We start from the raw sequence: 9,898 nt of genomic DNA, 5'->3' as shown, positions 1-9,898 counted from the left end.
GAATAAAATATTGTACTAAAATAAAATATACATATTCAGTAATACCTTACTATTTCTTGTGGTTATATTATATATGAAATAATTACAATTCTGTAAAATACTGATGACCATTCTACTACGAAAAACGCTATTTTTAACCAACCGAACAGGTTTTACCTTTACATAGATGTATGACCATCAGTTCATGTAATCGTATCACGAACAATCAATTATGCGACCTCAAATGAACAACAAAATCATTCAACATTTGTAACACGGAAGGTACCGTTGATATTTTAGCGTAATATCTTCATAAAAGAAGCCACTGGTCGCCCTGTATGGATTAAACGTATTTTTAACTGAGCGAAGTTTGACTGGCCGACCCGAAAGTATAAATCATGGTACCATTGTATTTCGATCAGAATCGGTGTTAAATGTGTTCACTGCCAAACTAGTCATCCTAGTTCTATTTGGTTTTATAAGTTTTATTGCGGAACTGGTACTGTGTAGTGCGGTGACTATAACAAAACGGATTTTATTTGCTTACGAACTGATTGTGTAGTCGCAACAACAAGGTTTTTATGATAATAGTATATTTCAGGTAAACGTTTATATGTTTATTGTTTGGTATTAGCTTTTACTTTTGTTTTTGGTATGTTACTTAAGAACGAATTTCCACCTATATGGTTAAAACTCATAAGAATATCAGTAATATTGTTCAAATACATAATACTAATTTATTCTGATGTTGAAGCAGGACTATCAGCATCAATTAGCATGGTTCACATCTCGTAAAAATTAGTTTAACTCTAGTTATACATTTTTTACCAAATATACTTTTTTAATATATAATTGTTTTGTTTTAAGTAAAAAGAACTTAAAGTTTTAGATTTTCTTTAACCAAATCTCTCATGCCACTTATTTTTCTTCAGCAAAATAAAATAAATATAAGCATGTTTGTATATCATATCAAGAAACATTTAATATGTTAATGGTTCAAAAATGGTCTGAAAATATTACTCAATATGGCATGGCCATGGATAGTATGCATTTCACGTTCGAATTTCACCTTAATAGATACTAATATTTAAATCAATTAGCATCATTTACTTCTTTGCCTTAGCGAATTTCTAACGGAAGATGAAAGTTCTTTCTCAGAATCGCATTAACAAATAAAAAGCTTGTAATTATTTTCTAATGTAGGGTCGGTTCGTTAATGAATGAACTTTGAATAAACTCTCACCAATATCATAAAAAGTGATTGATCTATTCAAAATATATATACATCTTTGGACCTAAAGTTAACAGCTAGCATTCAGCATAGCATATCTTTGACATACGTATTAGGTTTTGGAACAGCAATATTATATTTAAAACTGTCCACCCATTTTCGGTGATATGCGTAGGAATAGAAGTGTACAACTATAACAACTTCTAGCAAAGGCAAACATTACTATTCAAGCTAAGTTTAATCTATATTATCTTGTGTTTAAACTATCATAATATACATTTTTTTTATTGTGAGTGCTGCTATTCAAGCCTCTACTTATGTATGACAAGAAGTCTCTCAACTCTTACATCTTACTCTATGTGTTAAAATTATTAGTTTTCATGAAGTACTGTCTTCAATTACTTCTTTATTAGTTTTTATTTATTTATAATACTACATTATTTGTAATAAGATTTATCGTATCGATTTAATTACATTTAATAATAATGATTTACTAAATACTCAATATTAAAATAATTATTTGAATCAAGTCTTATTGTTGTCAACTTAACATAATTATCAAATCTCATCGACAGTTAGATCTTCTTTAACTGTAGAAAGATTTGACGTAAATACTCCTTTTGATATGAAACTTAATAATAGATATTAAGCTCAATTAATTCATTCATTCATTATTATTTTATTATTATTCGTTCATTAAGTTAATTTTAATATTAAGTTCTATGTTTATGGTTAGGTTTTACTTTAACATAATGATCTTACGTAACAGAGATAAATAAGTAAAATATATGTAACAGGTGAATTGAAAAGTCTCCGGCATACCATAGTAAAACACATTTTTTTGGCAATTTTTTTAAATCAACATAATTCCCTTCAATGGTGATACACTGGTATAGCGACCCACCAACTTTTCGATACCATTTTTGTAGTACGATTTGTCCTTTGCTACAAAATAGGTCTTAGTTTCGGCGACCACTTCATTCAACGAAAAGTTCTTCCCAGCGAGCATTCTTTTGAGATCTGAGACAGGAAATAGTCGCTGGGGGCCACATCTGGAGAATACGGTGGATGAGAAAGCAATTCGAAGCGCAGTTCATGGATTTTTGCCGTCTGAAGCAGCACTTTCTTTTTCTTCAAATGCGGCCGTTTTTCGGCGATTTCGTCCTTAACGGTCCAATATTACCTTTTTCAAGGTAATTAAATTATATTACTTTTTTCAAGGTAATTAATGAAAATTATTCCGTGCACATCCCAAAATACAGACGCCATAACCTTGCCAGCTGACGGTTGCGTTTTCATACACTTTGGAGCGGGTTCATCGTACGCAGTCCACTCGAATGACTATCGATTGGACATCGGAGTGAAATGGTGAAGCCATGTTTCATCCATTGTCGCATATCAATGCAAAAACTCAGGTTTATTATGCTTGATCATCTTCAAACACTGCTACGAATCATCAACTCGTCGTTGCTTTTAGTCAAAAGTGAGCTCGCGCGGCACCCACTTTGCATAGAGCTTTCTCATACCCAAATATTCGTGAATGATATGATGTACACGTTCAGTTAATAACTTTAGAGTGTCTGCTATTTCATTCAATTTCAATTTACAGTTATTCAAAATAATTTTGTGAATTTTTTTCATGTTTTCGTCAGTAACAACCTCTTTTCTGCGTCCACTGTGTTTACAATCTTCGGTGCTCATTTCACCACGTCTAAACTTACCATATAGCTGGGGCAGTGTCTGAAAACTCGACATCAAGGCAAGTTTTTGCTTCAACTATATTTTTTCCCTTCAAAAAGCAATATTTTATCAACACGAGAAATTCCTTTTTATCCTTTTTTTCACAATAACAAAAGTTGCTTCACTCAAAATGCTATAATTCACAAACTAATGATCCGACAGCTGTCAAATTTATACACGCATCTTTTACGGGTTAGGACTAACTAAAAACATATGGATCTAATGCTAATAGCGCCTTCTATGTGTCAGGCCGGGAACTTTACTATAACTACCTGTTATAATAAAACTCCATGGTTTTGCTATTTCTCCACATAAACATATCCATATAGTATTATTGACTTCTTCAGTGTATACAGACGCTAATCCTGGAATGTCCGAAATTATAGTTTCGATATTGATTGTTTTTGTTGAATAATTTTATTAAATATGCTGATGAACAAGGTCTATCAAACAATTATAGCGATGCTAATCCATCATATCCCTATTATCGTTTTGATAGTCGTTTCATATTTTTGTTCGTCGATTGATAATTTTCATAACAATGACAGATAATGGCATAAATAACCAAAAAGTTCGAAGACAATAAGGGTCGGAAACGACCAAAAAAAAAGGAAAATAGTTACCACAAAAATTGGCTGAAAATGTCATTTCGAAACATTTTAACATGGTGGTTTAATTTCCTGTCAGACAAAAAAAAAGCTATTGTGTGACGCGTTGTGACTGCCAATGAAAAGTGCATCTGTGTTATAACAATCGCAAAAAGTCATGGGTTAGTCCGAAGTCTAATCCACATCAACACCGAAGGGATTCATAGCCATCAAGTTTTGCTGTGCATAAGGTGGAATAAAGTGTGGTAAATTACAAACTTTTTTGAATTTGAATTGTTAAAATCAAATAAAACTATTACTACCAACCTCTAAGAAGAAACTGAACAACGTATTTCTGCAAAGAAGACCATCGATAGCGAGTAACAGACTCAACGTCATCCTATTACATGACAGCGCTCGGTCACACGTTGCTAAACTCGTACAGGATGCACTATTGCAGCTCGCATGATTTTGATTACCACTTGTTCAGATCGGACGGCATGGCTGGCATACGGTTTAGAAATTCTGAAGAAGTGCGACAATGGACCTATAATTGTATCGCTGCGAAACCTGCATCGTTCTTTCAATAAAATATCGTCATGTTACTAGAAGAATAGGAGAAATTTGTAGACATTTTTCTCAATAAATACTTCTTAAAAATGATTTCAATTAATAAATATCCATTACACAATTCATTATCACTCTTTAAAGAAATGCATCATTGTTTTATAATAACTTGTAAATCTTCTAACCCATCTAAATTTTCACATCTAGCTTTTCATGATTCCTAATCCTAGGTAGTAATGTGGCCTTGATTATATTGGTATCTTAAAACATGACTAATTTGATGCTTAACTAAGTTCCATTTGTTCTACGTCGAATAAACAAACAAACGATATGAGAACGTTTATTATTTATCACTTTTAAGATTATAGTGTTATTACGGCATTTTAATTATGTTAATTTAATTGTAATTGAAAACAAAACATTACACAACATCAATAGTACCAATATACGTATATATCAAACAAAACTATCTAATTAAAACGTATCCTTTTGTTTTTATATAACTGAACATTTCGTTGGCTTTTGGATTTCCCCAGTTTAACAAACAGGTTCCACCTCTATAGTAATAAAGAAATAAAGTATGGGAAAAGGTACATTTGATGGCAGCGAATGGAAGCAACAGACATATTAAAATAATTTTTGGGTAAAAGCTACAGGATGAAACGATTTTAAATCAATGAGTGTATGATCATTGTATTCGTGCATTTTGTTTGTTAAAATAGCAATAACTATTAAATGTAAAACCAATATATATTTATCATATCACTAATAAGTCCAGCTTTATATTTCTTCTTTTGGTCTCCCAGTAATATGCACATATTTTAGAGTGGTGATACAGGTACAATCCATTTTCTAACCGGCTTCGAAAAAGGAAGAGGTTCTATGTTCGGCTGTATATAACATATAATAATTGCATATAACAATTGTGGGCCGATTTTTAAAATTCTTTTTTTATTCGAAAGAGTGCACTTCCGAGGTGGTCCCATTGCAACCAAATCAAAACATACAAACTTTTCACATACTTATTATCTTAAATAATCAGATATTTGTATATAATGTAATTGCTGAGCTGATGTGACGTAAAATCTGAAGTCGTTCAGTATAAAAGCCATTCAGTTTGCTTTTTAAGCACTAACTATAGCATATAAGACCTCGTAGAAATATTGTGTACAACTGCTTCTATGGTGTAATGGCTAAAGCGTTTACCTGCCAAACGGAAGTAGCGGGTTTGATTTCCGACGGGGGCAAAAACTTTTTGTTGTTAATTAGTTAGAACAATCAATTCACCTAGGCTAGGTAGAGGACCCCGGGGCTGAAGCGCTCCATATTTTCAATCATTGTTTCTTTATTACTATTTTTCCTCATAATAGCTGCACCTTTACTTGGCCTACCCAATGCAATATTAAATAAAATAACTGCGTAATTTATTGAGCAAATATCTAACACTAAAAAGAGAAAAATAAAATATTTTTAACAAAAAAATTGAACCGACTTAAAAAAAAAAGGAACTCACTAGAAATGAAATATAATCAAACTTATATTTTCAATACACAAAAAAAAAACATAGAATATGTACATAATAATCGATGTATTAATTAAATAAAAATAATCAAAACCCTTATTTAACCTATCTACTACACGTATTTTATATTCTACTATATACACACAATTTAACTTAATACCTACCTAAACCTATTTATCTATTTACAATATTATTTTAACTACTACCAACTAATCACTTTGAAGTCGGTGCTGAAGATTCTGCCCTATATTTTCCATGATTGTACAATTTCTAGCATTATATCTATAATATTTCCTCACTCTAAATAGCTTGACTACACTTCGTAAATATCTTTATTGTCTTAATCTTAAACTCATGTTAATCTGTAATGATGAAACTGTAATAACATTTTCTATAGCCTAGAACTTTATAATTATAGTATATATTTTTTGACCAAAGAAGGAATTTGCGTGATCAAAATGTGAGCAACGATTATTGTTCAAAATCTTTTAAATCTCCATATAAACTCGATTACATGAACATGTAAACATATCGATCATATATCGAAACATATAGATGGATTTTCAAAAGTTTCTTATTTCTAATACTTAACTTGACTAACTCCAGAACATTTGCCAATCTAGCGTCAGTCTGTCATAATTTATGGATAATCTGTTTCTTTTTTAGATAAGTAAGTCTTTAGTGATAAGTAATATAAGTAAGTTTGAGAAAAAAATCAACTCTGAGTTTTAATTCAGTTTGGCAACAAACATATTATCAAATATAATTTATTTTAACATTATAGTACATCTAATATTTACTTTCATTCGAGAGCATATTTACTTTTTTCGTTTAGTTCTTGTTTCCTTCGATGGTGTGTTTACTTGTCAAGTCATCTTGGTATCACTGTATTTTTATTTCTTCTACTACTACCTGTGTACACCATTTTTGATAAAATTAATCACTGAATTCTGTTTATTATATTCTGGTTTTCTTGAGTGAATCTAACGTATTATTCTTCACTTTGTAAGCAATATTACTCACAGTACCCATAGTAATATTTAACACGGTTTCCTACACCCGGTAAAAGTATTTTCAATAAAATTGGAGGGACTGGTATTATTTAATATCATAAATAATTACCTCTCTACCGGAATTTACCGGCAAAAGGAGACCTCCGTTATCTCGTTCCTTTTCAAAATAACCTATTAAAGCCGCAATCAATTTGTGACCCTGAATATCTATTGTTTTCTGCATTTTCAAACAAAGTGATATTACGGAGCGATTAAAAATTATCAAAATAAAGGGCTAAAGGAATGTTTGCCAGTTTATAACCTGTAATAATTATAACTAATATTTTGAATAATTTAGCGTACATCTGACAACCGGACGACGACCAGCTGTCAAACGTATGCAAAATTCTTGAAAACAATAGTGATAGGAAGTTTTAACTCTTACCTATAAATTATTGTAGCTGTATAATTAACAGTTTTTAGATATAGTATAATGTTAAAATAAATTATATTTGGTAACATTTTTGTTCAATTATTTTATTTAGATTAGAATTTTTTTGTGTATGTCACAGCCAAACTGAACTAAAACTCAGAGTTGATGCGGCAACATTGTAATGTTTCGACGTCACAAATATCCACGACGCATTATTAAAAAAACTTTTAATAGACTATAAAATACTTGACAACTAACAAAGATGTTAATACTTTATGACAGGGAAACTATTGGGGAGAAGGGCATGTTGTAGTGGAAAACAAATCTGTTATCTTTACTATTTTCCTTGCAATTATTCTCTGTTATCTCACCATATAAATCTTCCCTGAATCCCATAAATATTTCAAAACCAAAACTATCCCAATCAGTTCAGCTATTCTGGAGCTTGAGTCGGTAACAGTAATTAATTTATATATAGGAAATAGAATATTACTGTATATATAATAATAATACTAAACGGATTAATTAAAATTAAAGTAAGATAGACGTAATTCATACGGATAATTACAACAAATAATTATATAATTAATGTTCAAAGAATGCACACGGCAACGAAGGAATTGTCTACATAAACAATCATTTTATTAAAAAGCGACCCATTCAATGCTACAAGTAATTGTTTACGGAGCAAAAACACAATTTTACGGCGAGAAAAAAATTAAATAACTAAACCCATTTCCTCCAATTCATTTTGCGATATGTCAAGTGCGGATTACCATAAATGTTACGCAACTATAAAACTCTATTAAGTTATCGGCGCAAAAAAGTTAGCAGTTCGATTCTGCTTTCCTGGAATGTGCAAAAACCCGACATTGCTGACATAATAGAATCGAATTTTTTTGTTTGTTAAAGTGACTCGTACATGATTAACAATAATCGAGACTTTGTATTATTCCACTCCGATAGTAAACGATTCCGAACTTAAGAACAAGAAAGTCAAGCTGGTAGAATTTTTGATATTTACTGTGATGAACAAAATATTAGTAATTTTGAAATTATACAAATCGTCAACTATTTATAATATTTGGGTAAACAAGTTGGCAATACACAAGCTATATGGAGGTCATCCAGTTATCATATCAGAATTGCATAATGCATATACCGGATGTTAATCTTATTGAACTTCCAGAGAGAACACAAGGCTGTTTTGAATTAAGTCAATTAAATGGAATAAAATTTACTATTAATAAAAGGAAACAGGTTGACATTGGATTGACAATCCTTTCGCAGTTACTCGAAGCACGTCTCTGTGTAATTAAGTGAAGTTCAGACAAAAATATCGCAGATGAAGCCGTAAGGTCACATAAGGTAGATTAAAGATACTCAAAGACCCCTGGCTATAAACTATTCCAGGTAAGAAATATTCGACCTTTCAAAAACATCTCTAGTCGGTGGAATCCCGGCACACGGATCACAATTCAAGGTGTTCACCAGAGGCGAACTGAAGCTACAATAATCTCAGCCGTAGACGATTGGAATCTGAAGCCACAAAACCTGGAAAAGCGTACCATATAGTGACACTATGTAAATTTAGGTAAAAACAGTACTATAGGCTATTCAAAGTTTATTTGTATATGAGTCATTGAAATTTGTGACGTCAAAATATCACAATGTTGCCGCAACTCTGAGTTTTAATTCAGAGTTCATTTTAATTCATTTAATAAAGTTCATTTTAATTCATTTAATAATTTGGCTTTGACATACAACAAAATTATAATCTAAATAAAATAATTGAATAAAAATGTTATCGAACCTTTATTTAGTCTATTTTGACATTATAGTACATCTAATGCATATATTATCCACGGACTTAAAACTACAATTAAGAACACAGGTATAATAGTTTGTAGGTTAGAGTTGTTTTATTATACTCGTATTTACACTGAACTCTTTTCCACACCACCCATGAGGTAGAGTTCTAGATACGTTTTTTTATGTATTGGTATCCCCCTGGAGGCCTAATCCACCTAATAAACAATTATATATCAAAGTAATGTATTTTACATTCATTTGAGACCTTTTACCTTTTTACGTTTAGTTCTTATTTCCTTGGATGGTGTGTTTACTTGCTAAGTCATCTTGATATCACTGTATCTTTTATTTCTTTTGCTACTAACTGTGTACACCATTCTTGACAAAATTAATCATTGAATTCTGTATAATGCATTTACCATATCTACAAAACAGTTAGAATTAATTCTCCCTCATACATTATATCCTAATGCTCATGTTTAATTCTGAACATTTACAATCATATATGTGCACATAAATCTTTCACGCTCTACAATACCATTTTCTACAGTTATATTCTATTAATTATGTGCATACCTTTAGTTGTTTCCACTCTCATCACTCTGTCTCAGGACTTTCCAGCATTATTATATATCCTGAAAGTTTCCTTTTGTCACTTTCACTTTCAGAGTCACTAACCAGTTCAATCACTAATTTGCTAATTTCCAATCTGTCACAAATCATGTTCATAATTCTACCATTTATAAATTACTTCCTCCGTATGTCTTATCGAGTTCATCCAAACCGATTGTGTTATGGTTGACAATATTTCCTTCCACATATCCAAACAGTTCTTGATAGAATATGCTTCTCGAACAGCATGTCTATTATAATAAGTCTTTGCTTGCCCCCATATCAACTCAGTTGAATTGAATATTGATCTACTATATATCTTTTTTCGGCCTTCTAAAAAAGTAAATTGCAAGAAGGGCAATGAAACATTTCATTTATATTTACCTAGTAACAATTAGAAATAGTTCAGTTTTTAGCAGTCTC

At 31.1% G+C, this 9,898-nt stretch overlaps 1 protein-coding gene across 1 annotated transcript in view; it reads left to right on the top strand.

Moving 5' to 3' along the window:
* Positions 1-432: 432 nt before the first annotated feature.
* Positions 433-9,898, top strand: part of LOC143206192 (sodium-independent sulfate anion transporter) — a 35,286-nt gene continuing 25,820 nt past the window's right edge. Inside the window, exon 1 of the mRNA XM_076419017.1 lies at positions 433-580. The gene's annotated coding sequence lies outside the window, so the exon portion shown is untranslated. The remainder of the gene's footprint in view (positions 581-9,898) is intronic.

Source organism: Rhynchophorus ferrugineus, unplaced genomic scaffold (genome assembly GCF_030347505.1).
Source record: "Rhynchophorus ferrugineus isolate W39M unplaced genomic scaffold, kcgeb_rfMv2 rfM1, whole genome shotgun sequence".
NCBI lineage: Eukaryota > Metazoa > Arthropoda > Insecta > Coleoptera > Curculionidae > Rhynchophorus > Rhynchophorus ferrugineus.
This window is presented reverse-complemented; position numbering and strand designations above follow the sequence as displayed.